Source organism: Misgurnus anguillicaudatus, chromosome 10 (assembly GCF_027580225.2).
Source record: "Misgurnus anguillicaudatus chromosome 10, ASM2758022v2, whole genome shotgun sequence".
In the NCBI taxonomy this organism is placed as follows: Eukaryota; Metazoa; Chordata; class Actinopteri; order Cypriniformes; family Cobitidae; genus Misgurnus; species Misgurnus anguillicaudatus.
In genome coordinates this window covers 30,732,215-30,751,877 of record NC_073346.2, presented here as the reverse complement: position 1 = coordinate 30,751,877, position 19,663 = coordinate 30,732,215, and the positions used below count along the sequence as shown (strand labels likewise).

Here is a 19,663-nt window from a genome sequence, read left to right as displayed (position 1 = left end):
GAAGCGAAGCAAAATAGCAGAGGATGGTATTACCAGGCTACGGAAATACCAGAGCGAAGATGGATGCAGAGGAGATTGACAGTGATCTGGTAGCTAAAAAAAAACCTCTAGGTCCGTTGTATGGCGGTATTTTGGATTTAGGATTACTGACACTGGGCAATTGCTACATCACGTGGCAATTTGAAAACATTTCTAGTTTTACAAATACACATTTTAGCATTATCACTAAACTGTGTGTGGATTTTCCTTAAAACAGTGGCGGTTCTACACGGAGGCCAAGGGTGGCCCATGCCTCTGTAGACAAGTCCCTGGCCACCCCTGTGGCCACCCCGTGCTGACCAAATAAAAAAGTATACATTTATTTTGAGTTTACACGCGAGCGCCAAAAGCGGAACTAATCAGACGCATAACGTTCTAAACGGGCAAATTAGAGCGGCGCACCCAACCACTGTAGCTGGCTGCGGGTGCTGGGTGCTGCTCAGCGAGTGTCTCAATTTGTTCCCAATTTTCCGATGTTGAGAATGTGTATGCAGGTTTGGGCACTGGTAAGGACTCTAGCTCACTTGACATTGGGACACTGTTCACTTGTTCTGCTGTGACGAGGTTGCTTAAGCGCGGTGATCATTCACAGCTGTTACTCATCAACAACCGGCAAAACCAACATCTCGCTAACTTTTTAAAGTTTACAGATAGCAAAAAGCGCTGTAATTATGCTCTTACATATACGTGCATAAAATTGGAGGAATATAATTAAATGTGTCATATAAAATGTTTACAATTTAAAATAAATATTATTTTAAATACTGATTAGATTGTGTGTTTATATGTAAACTAAAACAAACGTTTGTCTTTATAAAAGTTTGCATTTCATAAAGTTTATTGAGTAGGGTCGCATGATTTTTGGTTGGGGGACTTTAAAGAGCCAAGCTACCCTTTTGCACCTGCACTCACTCTTGTATTAAATACTACATATTCATATGATTGTAAAGTAAAATAAAGTTTATGGGGCAGTTTCCCGGAAAGGGATTAGACTAGTCCTAGACTAAAATAAATGTAAGAGCTGTCCAAACTGAAAACAACTTGCAATGCCATATTTTAAAATACACCAGTGCCCTTTGTTTTGCTTTAAAATGCACACAAGTATTGTATTTAGTAAGGCATGTTTGTTAAAACTAGTTATATTTCCTAATTAAACTAAGGCCTGGTCCTGTCTTAAACTAATTCCTGTAACCCCCCCCCCCCCCCCCCATAATCTTTAAATATAATTTCTTGCCGTTTTTTATGTGCCCCTCTGGTAAAACACTGGCCCCTTCTTGGCCCCCCTAGTGAAATTTGTCTAGAACCGCCACTGCCTTAAAACCCATCAAGTTGACTCATGATACCATTTATTATAATCGCAACCGCACATCGCAATATTAGCATCAATAACCGCAATGGGAAAAATTGCCCAAATTGTGCAACCCTAGTACAAATATAATTTCCTTGATGAAAATAAGTCTAATTTTTAGACCAAAAATATCAAAATAGACCAAAAATATAAAATTCATGCTTAAAACAAGCAAAAAAACCTGCCAATAAATAAAATTATTAATTAAAGAAAAAAATCTTACCCCATTGGCTGATTTTTTGCTTGTTTTAAGTATGGCACTTTTAAGTTATTGTTTGGGTAATTTTCACCTTTTTTACAGACAGTATGTAAGGAGAGGACAGGAATGTTTGGTGAAGAGAAGGTCATGAGATCAGTCAGAAGGACTTTGAAATCGAACTCGGGTCGTCGATATGTCAGAGCATTGCCCACTACACCATCGGCTCCAACAATAAGGTACTTTTAAACAACATGCTGTTAACTTTGTGTGAGGAACGTTGAAAATTTTGCTCATTATTTTGAGTTTTTATTACATCATTATCAATTCCATGCGAGTAGATCATTAAAACTTATTATTAAATATCCATACGTTCAAGCTTTTTATGACGTGCAGGTTGGAAACACAAAAATATTCCCACTTCAGCTTGAGGTTAGTAAAGTTTAGAGTATTTACTCCAGAGTTTTAGTGTTTGGATTACGTATCTGTTTCTCCTGGGGAAGGTTTACACCCAAAAACACAAACCTCCTTGTCAGTACGCTCCAATGCAAATTGACTGAATAATGTTATACTGACAGCTTTTTAATGGTTGCTGCGAGAGCCATGAACTGTACCAATATTACCTTTGAAAAGGATAGATATTTTTGGAACGACGCTACAGCGGTGCAGGCCCTCGGAAATGTACATTAATGAACGCTCAAGTGGAGTTGCGGGTAGTTACGGGAAAATTAAAGTAGATGTGATACTGACAGCACTGAATCTTGCTGTGCTAATGTAACGAAACATTTCTCACTTTAACACAGTGATCTGAAAAACATCTGTTTCAACAGCTCCCACTTTCCAAAGCACTTTCTTAAAATGATTGGCACATGCAAAGGCCTGATTGCTTTTAGCTTTTATTTGGCAGGTTGAGAGTATCCTTCTTTTTTAATTTACCAAATCTTTTCTCAGCTGTTCTTTTTCAATTTCCTCATGATTATTCACATTTTCGTTTATTCAGACGTTGAGCATCAGGATCATCAGGGGTATCTATTGAGGCAGGGGATTTCAAATTGTTGACCCACTGGGTCACACAGGTGTGTCACGCAAGTCACTTGTTATAGTCAGTGAATGACACAAAAAATGTTACTGTTTTGAAATCCATTCAGCTGATCTCCGGGTCTGGCGGTACCACTTTTAGCATAGTTAGCATAATCCATTGAATCTGATTAGACCATTAGCATTGCACAAAAAAATAACCAAAGAGTTTCAATATTTTTCCTATTTAAAACTTGACATCCAGGGCACGAAGCTACCGTTCCACCACATCCCAACGATGCTCTATTGGGTTGAGATCTGGTGACCGGGGGCCATTTTAGTACAGTGAACTCATTGTCGTGTTCAAGAAACCAATTTGAAATGATTCAAGTCATGTGACATTGTGCATTATCCTGCTGGAAGTAGCCATCAATGACATGGTGGTCATAAAGGGATGGACATGGTCAGAAACAATGCTCAGGTAGGCCGTGGCATTTAAACGATGCCCAATTGGCACTAAAGGGCCTAAAGTGTGCCAACAAAACATCCCCCACACCATTACACCACCACCACCAGCTGGCACAGCAGTAACAAAGCATAATGGATCCATGTTCTCATTCAGTTTACGCCAAATTCTACCATCTGAATGTCTCAACAGAAATCGAGACTTATCAGACCAGGCAACATTTTGGTGAGCCTGTGCAAATTGTAGCCTCTTTTTCCTATTTGTAGTGGAGATGAGTGGTACCCGTTGGGGTCTTCTGCTGTTGTAGCCCATCCGCCTCAAGATTGTGCGTGTTGTAGCTTCACAAATGCTTTGCTGCATACCTCGGTTGTAACAAGTGGTTATTTCAGTCAAAGTTGCTCTCCTATCCGCTTGAATCAGTCGACCCATTCTCCTCTGACCTCTAGCATCAACAAGATATTTTTGCCCACAGGACTGCTGCATTACTGGATGTTTTTCCCTTTTCACACCATTCTTGGTAAACCCTAGAAATGGTTGTGCGTGAAAACCCCAGTAACTGAGCAGATTTTGAAATATTCATACAGGCCCATCTAGCACCAACAACCATGCCACGCTCAAAATTGCTTAAATCACCTTTATTTCCCATTCTGACATTCAGTTTGGAGTCAGTCAGGAGATTGTCTTGACCAGGACCACACCCCTAATTGCATTGAAGCAACTGCCAAGTAATTGGTTGATTAGACAATTGCATTAATGAGAAATTGAACAGGTGTTCCTAATAATCCTTTAGGTGAGTGTATTTTTTGTAGAAGATGTTTGGTTGCATCCTTACATGGGGTCAAATTCTCTTCTCCCGTAAAATCCTACAGCGTATCTGCTTTCACACACTACTCCAGGACAGATCAGTCTGGATAGACACAAAACCCCCCAAATATTATTCTTTTGAAACTCATTATGTGGGCACGATTGTGGCAGTTAATAACCTTGCTCTTTATCCGCACCTCCCACGGGTAAATGGCCGTGTAGGCCTACATCCCACAGAATGAGAGGAATGTCTTCATGCTGAGCGGAGTCCACTGGTCACTTGAAGGTCTTCAGCGAAGGCCACAAAAACTCACTCCGTCTGTGAGAAATCGCATTCACTCACACCTCCATAACCACACAGCCAATTCTTGAAAGCATTGACGTTCTGTGCTCAGATTACAACGTCGATGGTGTACGCTTAGTGCTAAAGGTGTGTCTGCTTCTCCGTGGGCCGTGGCTACTGGCGCCTCCATTGTTTTGTTTTGTTTTGTTTTGTTATTTCAGAACTCTTGAAAGTTAATTTTCTCTGGGTTGGTGTGAAAGTTGTTCTGGAGGTCTACATTTTTTAGTTACACATCTGCCACAGGCCACACAGAGATAAAACAATGGCCAACATCACATCACTGCCTGCTGTCAAATCTTGTTAGAGGGCCGAATGCTTTGAAACAAAACACACGGGACTGGGATCAGGCCAGTGGGATTTACTGGGAAGGGCAGATGTGAGAAGAATCATAAAAACTTCCAGTCAGAAAATCCTCGTTATTGTTATTAGTGACGTTTTGTAGAGACTGTGGCCATTTTGTTGCGTATGTAGTGGAGAAAGTGTAGGAAAGTGAAAAATTATGATGATTACTCTTATTATTATTATTATTGGATTATTGCTTTTACAAAATTGATTGATTGATTGGCACTTTTGCTACTGCCCAACATGTATTGGTAATGCTGATTAATTCCTCCGTGTACACAATTAACGTTCCTATGTTATTTCTATCCTGTGATGGACAGCAAACTAAACATGTCAGAAAATGACCACAAACCCTGCAAACATCTGGTTTGACCTTCACATGTGTTTCCTAAACCCTAAGGACGTTGAACATACGTTTGCTTGTCCTTATGTTACCCTTTAGATTCAAAGGCATTTACAGTAAATAGGCCAAAAATCACAATGAGTTCAGCAAACTTTTAAAGCTATTAGACATCCTTCAACAGCCAATTATCATGGATAATCAATTAGGACCACCTCTGTGGCTTTTTTGTTCCTTGCATAAAAAACCCGGTATTGATTGTACTATAAAGGATTGCGGTACTGCATTCGAAGGGTTTGGCCAGAGGCTGATGAGGACAAGCTAAATATATTCAGTCTAAACGATCAGCTCAGGCTTTTTCTGTTGCTTCAATGTAAATCTGTGAACGGTTAATGGCTAAAAGGCTTCAAAAAGCACTCACTTTTCTCATTGATTATCTCAGGCTCACTGACATGAAAGAATCAAGTCTATTTTCCTCTTTTCTCTCTCTAAATGTCTTGTAAAATGGGAGTTTTGTTGGCTATTGCATGGATGGAGAGCAGTGTATCAGGGTCGAACGAGCAGAAATACCCTACCGGCGGCACTTGATTTAAAGTCCATCTTGGACGTCATTGGGTAATAAGCGGCAAGCAGCGACCCTGAAATCCAGAACCTTTTCTGATTAATGAAGGAACAGGAACGGTTGGGAAGCCCTGAAGGTGAATCGGATGGAAATAGCAAATAAGGTGGATCACGTAATAATGCAATAGAGATATCAATGTCACTGTGTGTTACAAGTCCAATAACAGAGAAATCATTGTATTGTTTTGATTATGCTTCAGCTTTTTCCATTATTGAACTTGAATATGAATGTTTCACAAAATTTTGACCTCCAACATTTGTGGGCTTTTTTGTGACTATGAAAATGCATCAAAGGTGATTTAAAGTGCACATATTCATTTCTAAAAAACAATGTTATTTTGTGTATTTAGTTTAATGCAATGTGTTCGAAAAAACACATTATTTTCCACATACCGTACATTTTTGTAGCTCCAGATTTCACTTTGTTTCTGAAACGCATGATTTGAAAAGTTCTGTGTCCCTGATTGGCCAGCTAATCTGTACCTTGTGATTGGCCTTAATACCTCTGACGTCAGCCGGAAATGTAACGCTCCTTACCATGTTTGAAAGATTCAGTTGCTAACAGGAGTTAACTTACAGGCTGAGTCCGAAGCAGGAGTAATTATGATAATGTCAGTCTTGTCTACATCATCAATCCCAGGAAGTAAACTGTTGCCTACAATCCGTGTGTTTTTTGTAGTCAAAAAAAAGATTTTGTAAACAAAAAAAGATTTATGTTGGAGACGATAGCTCGGGTCATCGTTTATTTTGGGGTTTGGACCTTTTGCATATCTTTAACATGTACTAATACACACTTACACACCAAAGGAAATGTAAAAAATGTGAATATGTAAAAATCTGTAAAAATATAACCTCAATATATTTAATATCTTTAAAATGAATATCTTAAGATTTTCCAAACATCCAACAAACTATTATTGCTACACTGTCAGAATAAAAATTTTTAAAAATGGTCTCTTGCTGTCACTGGGGATGGTACCCTTTCAAAAAGTACACCTTTGCACAAAAAGAGTTCATATTAGTACCTCAGAGGTACATATTGGTACAATAGAGTCTAGATCAAAGGTACATATTGAAAAGCGACACACAGCAACAAAGTCACCTATAATGTGAATGTACCTTTAACAGTAAACAAAGCGCTACAATATTTGATTGACAGGACAGCTGCCTCTGGTTGCCTAGCAACAAATAAAACCACGCCGCACTGCTTTTTTTTAAAGGCGCGCTTTGTGTTTCAGTGTGTCTTACTGTAGGTTTACACCAGATGCAAGTTCAACGATTTGCGCGAGTAGATTTAATACAAAGTCAATGCAAATACGTGATCAGACCTGTCCTTGCGTGGGGTGATGCGAATGACGCGATATGGGCGGTGCGTTTGCCATGAAAACATGCGCTATTCGCCTCAAATGCGTCTTCGCCCAAGTTGAGTAATCTAGAGCGAGCAACGCAATGCGATTGCCGCTTCGCGTTTGGTGTAAACCCACAGTTACATGCTTTCTTGTAAATTAGCTTTTTTTATCAGTCTCTTCTGTTCAGATTCAGTCATTGAAATGCCTTATTTTTACAAATGTCTCTTCAAAAAAAGGCATTGCAAAATCACTAAGACAAATAAAACACTGCAAATAATGAAAGTCATAATTCAATGTAATTTATGTAAAAACTAAAAAGCTGAACCACACATTAGGGGACGCTGTGATGCATGTGACTGCCACATTCGGGTGTATGCAGTTCCTCCGAGTTTGAATTTGATGCACGGTCGTTTCACATTCGTCTTTCGTGCACTGTGGACTTTGCTAAAAAAAATCTTTGTGGTGTTTAAAGGATTCTGCCGACAAACCGGTATTTCTGAATTGCCTGAGGCCATTATTAAGTGGATTTGAAGCGAAAGTATTTGATGGAGGAATAATACATGCTGAGAGTTTTCGGTCAATATAATTCTCATTTCATTTTTGACAGATGTGGCGTTTTGCAGCTTATGCATCTGAGCTCTCTGTGTATTTGTTGCACATTTCTTTATTTCTTTAACAATTTTTATGTTATTTCAGGCTCTGAAACGGTTTTACTGAATATACTGCATGCATTGCACAGTTCACTTCAGGATATGTGAAAACATCTTTCAGACTGATGTTTTGATGTTTCTCTCTCAGCAGGCATTTGACCAGACATCCTAAGAAGGCGGAATAAGAATTTGCAAGATTTCTAGTACATTCTCTGGAAAGTCTGTTAAGGTTTGGTTTTAAATCAGTTTAGTTATTAAAGTCAATATGGCCTCTCGCTGCCCTGACTGGCTGGTCTGCGGCCTCGCCATTTGATAAGTTGTATATAATAACATTTTACTAAGTTCGTAAAGCTCTCATGGATCTATTGCTCTCCTCCATAAATCAGGAGGTGTTTAAGGCGAGCTTGTAAAGTTGATGCAGTGGAAAAGGGAAATGCATGAGGGGGCAATACTCCAACGACCAAATGGATTCTGCCTGAAATAATACCCTTATTCACTATATTAATCAAAAATGAAAATGTAAGGTAATACATTTTACTTCTGCACATAATTCACATTTAGTATTGGTTGGAATTAGATCTGTCAAAGGCACTTTTTTCCAATTAAAGGTTAAGGGGTCAAGGTTTGGCTGGTTAGCATGTCCCCTGTAGACACTAGAAAATGTCATAACATAACACCTGGTTTTCTCCATTATTAAAATATATTTTATTTTCTAGTAACATATGATATTACATTTTATCACAGTATGGGGCAGTTTCCCGGACAGGTCTTAAAATCAACCTGATTTCACGAATTTCAGTGTTATAATCATGGAATATTTTGCTCATTTATCAGACTTTCTTTTCTTTCTTGCTTGTTTTCTCGTGATCACGACTTAGGCTTTGTCCACACGAAGCCGGTGCATTCCCTATCGAAACCACTGAAACCGACTGAAAGCAGTGTAGTATATATGCCGGACCAGTATGGGGCGCTGTAATTCTGCCACAGGTATACACTATACACGAAGAAGAAGACTTTGAGCATGCGCATAACCAACGTATGATGTTGTCCATTATCGCTTGTTGCTCACCACAATTGCATAGAAGCAATAGATTTTGCTGTAATAAAGCTAGTAGGCTTTAGTAGCTTCTGTAGCACGAACATAATCACGTAGTCCGCCGTTATTGTTGTTGCTGTTACGTGTGACGCTTCCGACACGTGATGTGATGACGTTTTCGCTTCACAAAATATACGGATTGGCTGTACACACGAAACCGCAAGGGTGTCGGTTTCAGATTTATCCACTTTAGGACCCGGTTTCAAAAAATAGCGGTTTCACTCTCTCAAAATGCCGGATCCGTGTGGACGAAACGGCAATACGATAACAAATTTATACGTATACAGTGATAAGCGTCTCCGTGTGGACAGCCCCTTAATTTCTCGTGATCTCGAAAGTCAACAAACAGTCACAAAACGAACGTGTTTATGTGGTTGTCAGCTATAATGCACATTTTTTAGATTTTTGATATTTATTTAAATAAACAGTTAAATACTTTTGAAGATAGAGACATGTACAGTATTACTTTAGCGATGATCCCTTAATTCACGAACATGACCGTCCAACTTTATTTATTTATTAAGTCTATCGGCTACACATTAGCTACACGTGTGGTAACAGCGAAGACCCCAACAACTCATATGCATTAGCGGTCCACTTCAAAATACACTAAATATTATGGACAGGAAATTACATTAGGACATTTGGATTATCATGTCAGGATAACGAGAAAACAACCTTTGTTTTCTCAAAATCATGAGAAAATGAAGTCGTGATCACGAGAAAACAACTTTTGTTATCTCAAGATCACAAGAAATTAAGTCATAATCACGAGAAAACAAGCCAGCAAAAATAATAATTGTGCATGTCCTCTTTCGACTTCCGTACTTTTCCGTGTCAGTTTCACATAATACGTGAAGTTTAATACTCAATTGTTTTTTGGCAAATTTTGAGGCAAACAACGGGCACTGATGTATTTTAAGAACCTGATCTTACAAAGTTCTGTGGTGTAGTCACGGAATATTTTGCTCATTAATTCGTGTCATTGTCATGGATCTCCGCATTTTTTCTGTGTCTGTACCACAGACTTTTTCCGTGTCAGTTTCACGTATTAGTTACTTAATTGGTTTTTTCTATTTTCTTACCATTTTCATGTGGGTTTGGGGTTAGAACGACTTTCTGTAACATAAAATGACATCCTTACCCAAACCCAACTCCGTAAAAATCCGTAAAAAAATTGTATAAACCAATAGTTAAAGTAACATCCTAACCTAAACCCCAAATCTAACCCCAAACCCATGCGAAAATGGTCTAAAAATAGGAATAACCAATTAAGTAACTAATACGTGAAACTGACACGGAAAAGTCTGTGGTACAGACACGGAAAAAATACGGAGATCCATGACAATGACACGAATTAATGAGCAAAATATTCCGTGACTACACCACAGAACTTTGTAAGATCAGGTTCTTAAAATACATCAGTGCCCGTTGTTTGCCTCAAAATGCACACAATAATTGTTTTTAGGCATGTTTGTTAAAACTAGTTTAATTAAACTAAGGTCTAGTCCTGGTTTAAGCTAATCCATGCCTGGGAAACCAGCCCTTAATCTTTTGTCAGTGCATTTCTGAGGGCTCTTAAAACCATAAATGGACTTTTCCCATTTGTTATGCATAATAATGGCAAATAATTTATTTCCCTTATTTCCCTACTATTATTTTGCTGATGTGAAATCATGTGGTTTTGAACTTACAGTATGTCACGCTGCTACAACACAGACTCATTTTGCATCCTGTCATCCTGTGCCCATGTAACACATAACACCTGTTTTCTTTATATTCTCCCTATTCGCAGACTACACCACTCTGTAGCTGGTTAACAGCAGGAATAACCTTATACACACATTTGCAATTCAAAGTCTATGTCAGGGCATCGTAGTTCATCCCTTTCCCCAGTGTTATAACCCAAAGCCAGAGACCCCACTGAGACCCATTTATAACCCAGTGTGAATCATGTTCTTACAGCCTACCGGATATGCAGTCGCCTTATCGAGGTCCACACGCTCCTCTGATCATCCACAGATGTTCAGAATGGAAACATGGGTAATGGCTTTTAGTTTCAAGTATTTATTGAGGCACATACTGGTACCTCAAAGTTTCATATCTGTACCAAAATTGCATACATATTAGGTGCCGTCCCAATGATGACGAAGGAGAATGTACATTAGCATTGCTCCATTGAGTAAAAGTTACCGGTATCACAGCACAGCATGTGACAACTTTGTTTTTATCAAGATGGTTTGACAAAAGAAGGGTTTTTTGGATGTAAGGAGAAGAAAACCTTATTTAGCTTTCCATGTCTTAAAGGCGGGGTCCATGATCTCTGAAAGCCAATGTTGACATTTGAAAACATCTAAACAAACACACCCCTATACTCCAATAGAATCTGGACCTTTATTAGATAGACCCGCCTCACACATACGGAACCCAGGCAACAATGTCAGTTAGTAGACACGCCCCTTACTGCTGATTGGCTACAAGTGTGTTTTGGTAGTCAGCCCGACTCCCTTTTCCAAAGTGTTTTTTAAAAATTACGCACCCTGCCTTTAATACAACAGTGGATTAAGTAATTTTTTCCCTGACAGCAACGTAATTGCAAATGGGTTTATGTTTGTTCACTGGCTGCATTTCGGAAAGAACTGCTTTGCAAACAAGGCTCAGTTTGACACCAGATTTGCCCATTGTTTACAACTGATGAAGTGGTCCCAACTTTAAAAGACACTGTTTAGGAGTCGCAACCACAGGCGGAAGTAGAGCTGCAATGATTAATCGTGCAAATGTGCATTTTCTCAGTGAATGAATTTTAATGAATTACGGTAAATTCCCGGGACATCCCAAAGCCAGGGGGCGCTCTCGTGCAGAAACTCACCGAAAAAGTAGCATTACAAACGCTATTCCAGGAAATGTCTATAGAAATATTTATATCGCTGTTCTTCAAATTGTTTCAGGTATTTTCATGATGATAAAGAATATTTTGAATGAGTTTGTTTAACGAGTGTTGCTTTTTTAAATGCACGTTATAAACGATTCCGACTCATAATGATTTTAGATTAATAAGGACTTCCTACTGACCAAATACCATAGTACACGCACAAGCTGTGCATGAAACACAGAATCAATTCAAAATCGATTTCAGAGGCATTTTAATAGGCGTAAGTAAATCAAAATCGCACGTGTTTTGTTTGCAATCGCAGCAGTGCCGCTGCTGGCCATTTTGGTGCCCTAAGCATAATTCCTTTATAATGCCCCCCACCCCAACCCTGAGAAAAAAAGTCTGTTTTTGCCAGTTTCATTTTTTATTACCAAACATATAACTTAAAAGCAGAAAGTAAAATCTTCACAGCTTTAGCCAACACACACTACACATATGAAAGTGCAAACTTTTATAGAATAGCAAAATAGAAAAAATTACCAAACTTAAATTATCAAAATAATCCAGACATGTTTATCCCAAGTACAATGTCACTTTAAATAAATTACATTAAATAAACATCAATAAGTAAACAAGAATACTCAGTATTCTTAAATTAAACAAAGATTCAAAACTAAGTGTCACAGTAATGTTTGCTTCATATCATATATAATGACGTTTTATATTTATATATATTTAAGAGGAATTGTTAGCCTACCGTGTGCACTGACTTCTAACGTTAACTTTTACTGAGAAAGTATTCACCACCGTCACGTCAAAATAAACCACAAAATAAACTTACTGCTCAATATCTAAAGAAACGTAGTAAAGAAAGTAACAGCTGGCGTCAGTTATTTGTAAAATGCATATGCATAGGTAATGTTTTACAGTAAAATCTACATTTAGCTTGCACTGAAGTTATAAATTATAACAACATAGTTTGCTAACATTAATGTCAGCACTGCAAGTTCGAGGCACATTACGATTAGCAGCAGCTGCAGCCCATGCACATTTCCCTTATTTAGGATTTATTAAACATGATGGACTTACCTGCAAGTGATGCATGGGCATCATCCCGCAGTTTCTTCTTTTTTCTTTTTTCCGATACTGACTCCTGCTGTCTTTTCGGGGCCATTTCCAAAAGTTGCCTACTGACTGGCCGTTTCTCAATCCGAACGATGCAGCCTGCGCGAGGTCGCATGTGCGGGCTGCATACGTCATCAAGCCTGGTTTATTTCAGTTAACTGAACATTACATTATAGCAAGTCATGAGCATATTACAACCTTTTACGATTAACTAAGAATAATAGTCAACTTTATAATCGTTAATTTTACGAAATAAGAACGTTTTGATGACGTATGCAGCCTGGAAATGCGACCTCTGGAGGCTGCAGCCTTCGGATTGAGAAACGGCCTCTGTCAAACTTCGTCATGCGCCCGCGCGATCAACCGGCACGGACCGTCAAAGGCTGGGGGCATACTTTCTATACCAGAGTAATTAAATTATCTCGTTCCCCCCTTTTTTGTAACATACACATGGATAAAAAGTGCCTAATATTATTTGTATAGGCTAATGAAATAATTTCAGCATTATAATTTTTTTTCATTAGGCTATTATTTTGGTGCCCCCTCAGCACGTGGTGCCCTACGCACAGCGCGTGATGCGCGTAATGGGAGCGCATACGTGCAAGTAATGTAAACAACACAAAAAACATTTTCTGCACCAGTTGGCGTTGTACTGCACTTACAACATTTACACATTTTAAACGGGCAAATGCAGAAAAAACAAACCAAAGGTTTACGTCACGTTTTAAGGACCCAGTCCCGGGGACAAAATTTCGTATTTTGACTCAAATAAAATATTCTTTTAATCTTTAATGGTCCATCATGGACCCCAGTAACACATATGAGATACTGTTTGAAAGCTTAGACTCTCTACTTTCTCCAGATATGCATCACTTTGAGAAATCTTTTACTGTAAGAAAGTTATTTACACTTAATTTACACTATCACCCCCCCCATAATTTTGTATATGATTTAATATTCACATATTTCATATTTTTCAAGTATGACAAACATGGGCAAGTCTTATATCAAATGAAAGCTCTCATTCTCAGGAATAAGGCTACAGCGTTATTTTTGTTCTATTATTAACACATATCCAACAATAGATGAATGAATAATGATGTAAAAAATCGTCTTTTGTAAACATATGGGAAAATTGAGTGTGGACTGCCTCAGATAGCACAGATAGCCACAAATAATACACCATCTTTTCTCTTAGGTCCTACTCTAAAAAATGAGTCCATTCACAGCATTTTCTTTGGTTGTGTGCATGAATAATCCCTTGTTATTTATTATATGTCCAAAACAAAAAATTAATATTTATATGAAAAATGTATTTTCGGACACTTCAGTAAAATGAAAATAACTTTTGAATGCAACATGCTAAAGAGATCATTCTTTTTTTGGGTGTTTACTGTCTGCTGCTGGTAACAACCAGAACTGTCTGCAGTCTGCTAGAGCACCCACAACCAGAGTTATACACTATCAAAGACAGTATTTACAACATAAAAAAAGAAAATTTGGTGTTTCATCATATGGAAAACAACATAAATAACACTATTTGTCACAAACAGCAGCTTTTTATGTAACTTCAAAGGGTTTTCTTTAAAATGATATAAAGAAATTGCATTTATTCCACTGTATGTGGTTAATGGAGCACTTTAAATGTTTTTAGGCAGAAATTGTATACAAAAAGGGTATTATTCCTCCAATCAGTTGGAGTAAAATAACTTTTGCATACATTATGATAGAGAAAAAAATCTTTTTTCCTCTGTAAGCTGGCAATTGCTGGAATCAAACAAAACTGTCTGCAGGGAGCTGAGGCACTCAGGGCCAGAGTTATACACTTTTAAATAAAAACTTTAGAAAAAAAACATCAAAAAGCGCCTATTTATTTTTGTGTTTATTAGAGGACTGACATCACATACAACCATGTATAGCACTTTCAACAGTGTTTTATGTAATTTCAAAGGGTTTCCTGTAAAATGATACCAAACATTTGTATGTAAACCTCTGCATGTGGGTATGGGAAGCTTTTGAAATTGGGTAGGCCAAATCCAGGCGAAAATCCCCAAAATAGCTTCAGGGTGGAAGAAGTTAAAATAGTGGATAAACAAACAAGGATTAATTACCAGAAACGTCCTGCTATAATCATTCCTGTTGTTGCTCCTGTTGATCAATTACTGACTCAGTATCTGATTCTGAAACATATGTGTAAGGCTGTATCTGACTGTAAGCCATAGTTATTTTAAAAAAAAAAGTTTTATTTAAGTTTAATTTCCATCAATGTCACAGCTGTTCGATTAGTATCCAAAGGCTGCTGCGTGTACTCGTAACTCTTCAGCTCCACGCACCATACGCCTTCAAGTCTTCGTCTTTTTCCGACGAAAACTGGAATGGCCGTTCTGTCTTTTATTAATCCGACAACACGAAAGACTCTTTGGACATATGAAGGATGAAATACTACTCTATAGGTAACCAAGATTAAAATTAGATTGGCAAAAGTGGTATGTTATGTGAGCTTTAATGTGGAAGACTATTTCAGAGCCTTGAAACAGCAACAGCAAAGGCTTGATCACCATTTATTCTACTGTAACATCTCTCCAGGAGACCTGTTTTACACACAACTATAACACTTAACGTAAACACAACATGCTCCCAGTGTAAACCTGGCCCACACAGAATCTGCGATTCTCTCCGAAGGTTTTACAGTCCAACCCTGGACTATTTTAAGAGTTTGGTTCCAAAACAAGATAACTCAATTTTTTATGTGCATTCCAATTTAAATCAATTAAATTGAAGTTGGTTTGTTTAAGCCTTCATAACTTAAAAAAATACAGCTATGTAGCACAATAAAACACAATAATAATAAACATGTTTTGACCAAAAATGTAAAAACAGTTATCTGGTTTTGGAACCAAACTCTTCATTTGTTTCCTTGACAATGCAGCTACCCATAAGAATGTAGTCTGTTGCATTTTGTGACACTGTTTACCATGTGTGAATTCATTTAGCAGATTTGTAACCAAATTAAAGGCAGAAATTCAAAGTCTGCAGATTCCATTTGGGCCTGCAGATGAGAAATGCTTTACAAATCCTCTTTTATAATCAAAGAAGCATGGCTCAGAGGTTGCTCAGATTTAATGGAGCTCTCAGTTTCATGTAAATGTTGACACTCAGATGTTTCTCCTAATATGCCTTAGGGGAAATTAAAAAGGACAAGAGTGGGAAAATGTTTTGTAGCAATGTAACACAGTGGTTCCCAACCTTTTTCACTTCAAGCCCCCCTAGTTGCCCACAACAAAATTTAAAGGCCCACCACTCACAAAATGTTTTCCACATAAAATTAAATAGAATTTGGAATGACTAGACAGATGTATGTATTTTTGCTACTAAAATGGCCAAAAAATTAAGAAACATGTTGATTTTTGCTTGTTTAAATGTATTTTAAGTCATCTTGAGGCCCGCTTGTGGGCCCCCTGGTTGGGAAACACTGATGTAATATACAGTAGGTCAGACATTTTGTTTTTGCACAAATTTGATGGTAAATCTTTGACTTTTGACTCTCGGAACACAATTTGTTACACATTTGTGATTTTTATTTATTACAATTACTGTTCAGAAGGTTTAAAGGTGCCAAAGAATGCATTAAAATAATATGCTACATTGTTTTCTGATACCTACATTGAAGATATTTGGATTTATTAAGTGCAAACATTATCCAGAGATGATTTTACATGTCCAGTTAGAATGAAATTGCCTATTATTACCTTATTTGAAACGGTCATGAATAATAATGAGCTATGCTCTGATTGGCTGTTTCACAAAGCAGCTCTTTTCAGTAGCTCTGTGTATGTGCATACAGACCTTATGTTTGAGTCTATATCAGACGAAGATATGAAATTTAAGGAATAATCAATTGTTTGGAGATTGTTAATGGAGGTTTCGGAGTGGTAAATTTGTAAAATGTGGTAAAATGTCCAATATTTTGTTTTATTGACTATAGTTTTGCATACATATGTTTTTATTTTTGTACACTTAAGCTCAACTATGTGGCGTGTTGTCACGCTGAGATTGTTGACAAAGGTTTGATGATTGTGTTAACAGTAATGCATAACCTACATGTCTCACACGCAAGAAAATGATTATTATTAATGAAAACTACCATGACCATGAAAAGATGAGAACAACATGTCAAAAATAACTGATGTGAATAACATTCCAGGATGGCCTTAGGTTTCCCACAGCCCAGGCATGCTGCTCTCTCTCTCTTTATTAAATTGGAAATCTATGAGAGCAGTTTAAGTGGACACAGAGACCTGGCATTTCATCATCTCGCTTCCAGTACATTGTGTGATTCTTGCATGTTTCAAAGGAGATGTGGTGGACTCCTGGAACGATTAGGTTACTAAACTGCTAAGCTATTATAGGGGTCATATCATCCTTTTTTATTAGTACTTAATTTTTGAGGTTCACTATTGAATATTAGTATCATTTTTGTGCCAAAAACAGTCAAATGTTATTTTTTGTGACATTCTCCACCATCTTGCTGACTCTAAGTAGTAAAGTGTCTCTTTATTTGCTTTGCATTTACGGTAAAACAGGCGCGTAAACGCTCTCTACAAATGTTAATAAAGGAAACAGAGAACGTAGAGAGCGTTTACTTTATAGCAAACTGCACGGTTTGAATTACGGTGAGATGGATTCACGAAACAATTCTTGAAATAACATCAGTTGATACTTCTAATGCTGGGATACTGTAGACGGAGCGCCTGTCGGGTGTTAAAGGGGCCATGTCACAAGACTTTTTTAAGATGTAATATAAATCTTTGGTGTCCCCAGAGTTCACATGTGAAGTTTTAGCTCAAAATACCATACAGATAATTTATTATAGCATGTTAAAATTGACACTTTGTAGGTGTGAGGGAAAATGTGGCGTTTTGGGTGTGTTCTTTATATGCAAATGAGCTGATGAAATGCAAACACTGATCGCAATGATGGTGGTTTGTTGCAATTGCTATTTGTAGTGCAGATGACTGGTACCTGGTGGGGTCTTTTGCTGTTGTAGCTCATCCGCCTCAAGGTTGTGCGTGTTGTGGCTTCACAAATGCTTTGCTGCATACCTCGGTTGTCACGAGAGGTTATTTCAGTCAAAGTTGCTCTTCTATCAGCTTGAATCAGTCGGCCCATTCTCCTCTGACCTCTAGCATCAACAAGACATTTTCGCCCACAGGACTGCTGCATACTGGATGTTTTTCCCTTTTCACACCATTCTTTGTAAACCCTAGAAATGGTTGTGGGTGAAAATCCCAGTAACTGAGCAGATTGCGAAATACTCAGACCAACCCATCTGGCACCAACAACCATGCCACGCTCAAAATTGCTTAAATCGCCTTTCTTTCCCATTCTGACATTCAGTTTGGAGTTCAGGAGATTGTTTTGACCAGGACCACACCTCTAAATGCATTGAAGCAATGCCATGTGATTGGTTGATTGGATAATTGCATTAATGAGAAATTTAACAGGTGAGTGTATATGCTAGTCAACTTTAATACAAGTCAATATGGCATCTCATGGGTTCAATCCCAGGAAACACACATATTGATAAAATATATAGACAGGGTAGAGTCTATAAGTCTGCCAAATGCATAAAATGAAAAAAAAGATGCTGGTGACATCAACTGATATGGTCTGAAACTGCTGCGGAAACCCTGTCGAATTTGTAGAAATGGTGTGTGTGTTGCCAGGCAGCATCAAGTGTTAAGACAAGCAACGTGAAAAATAACAGCACTTGATCTTTCAGAAGTAAGGAATGGCAGAGCTGTGAGATGTTGTTTGTTAGGAAACCCGGCTCATTAATCTCTGCTCTGTTTGCTGAGACAGGGTCAGCGTGTAATCTTACCCCAGCCCACATACAATAGAGTTGGGCTTTACCGTAGCAGTACCCTACAACCCACCCACTTTCCCATACATGCTGACCCCAAAACATCTCACTCTGCCATGCAGTCCAAAAAAAATGCTTATGCACCATATTCTTCCTGAGAACAAAAACAAAGAGTCCATATGGAGCAGTCCAAGCTTTGGCACTCATCTCTGGGCCTACTATTCCAGGGCGGTATGGAGATGTCTTTCTTAGGTCATGCATCTTTGCTGGAAGTTCACATGGTACAATTCGTCAGCTGGTCCAACCTACAGCGAAGTGAGAAGACATAGCAGAACTCAAGGCAACAGTAATGTTTTCAAAGAACATAACTTTGGTTTTAAATCTGACCTTTCCGAAAAAATGAGTCCAATTTGGGTTTTGAGGAGCTGCAGCCTCATCATAATACCGCTGGTTGAGGTTTTTGTTAGTGTGTTTTTATGTGTGCTTTCTACAGTTGTGGATGAAGGGTCACATTAGATGCAGCTTGAAATCAAATAAATTAGGTTTATAGTGGCACTTGGTTATGGGTCAGATGTCAAACATCGAAACTGTTGTATTTGGAGTTGGTATTTTAACCATATTTCTGTTTGCATAACTGTCATGACTAAGATTATGAATTATTTGATATCACAATTTCAAGGGCTTTTAAACAAATTAAACATATCCGTGCCTCAAAATACAGACACTTTCACATTACAAAGTAATGCAAAGTTTGACTTTTCGTTTGTTTGTAAATTCTTTACCTGAATTCAGTTCTTTTGAAGTTTGTCACGCTTGAATATATTTAAATTACAAAATTCACATTACATAATGCCGTAAGTTGGCAAAAGCAAACTCGTATCAGTAGGTGGGCTATTTAAACACAACCATCTTCCAACAACCTTTCATTACCATTGTTTTCATTCAACCATCATTTATATAGCTCGCCAACCACTTAGACTGTATATTTGTTTCCTTGTCCAACTTCTGAATAGCTCCTTATTCTTTTCAGTTCTCATTCCAGATGCGGTAAATGTTGTTGGACGTCTAATATCGCTGCAGAATTTGAGTAGATCTCTAATTGTGTTTTGTATTATTCGTCCATCAAAAGCAATCACTCCAGAAATTAGTCACGGCTCTCATAAAGCAAGATTTCAGAAAGCGATAAATTCTT

General features: G+C 38.0%; 1 long non-coding RNA gene across 1 annotated transcript in view; it reads left to right on the top strand.

The window, feature by feature from the left end:
- Nucleotides 1-262: 262 nt before the first annotated feature.
- Nucleotides 263-19,663, top strand: part of LOC141367284 (uncharacterized) — a 60,870-nt gene continuing 41,469 nt past the window's right edge. The window contains exons 1-2 of the long non-coding RNA XR_012371601.1: nucleotides 263-545; nucleotides 1,689-1,822. This is a non-coding gene — a long non-coding RNA (uncharacterized lncRNA). The remainder of the gene's footprint in view (nucleotides 546-1,688; nucleotides 1,823-19,663) is intronic.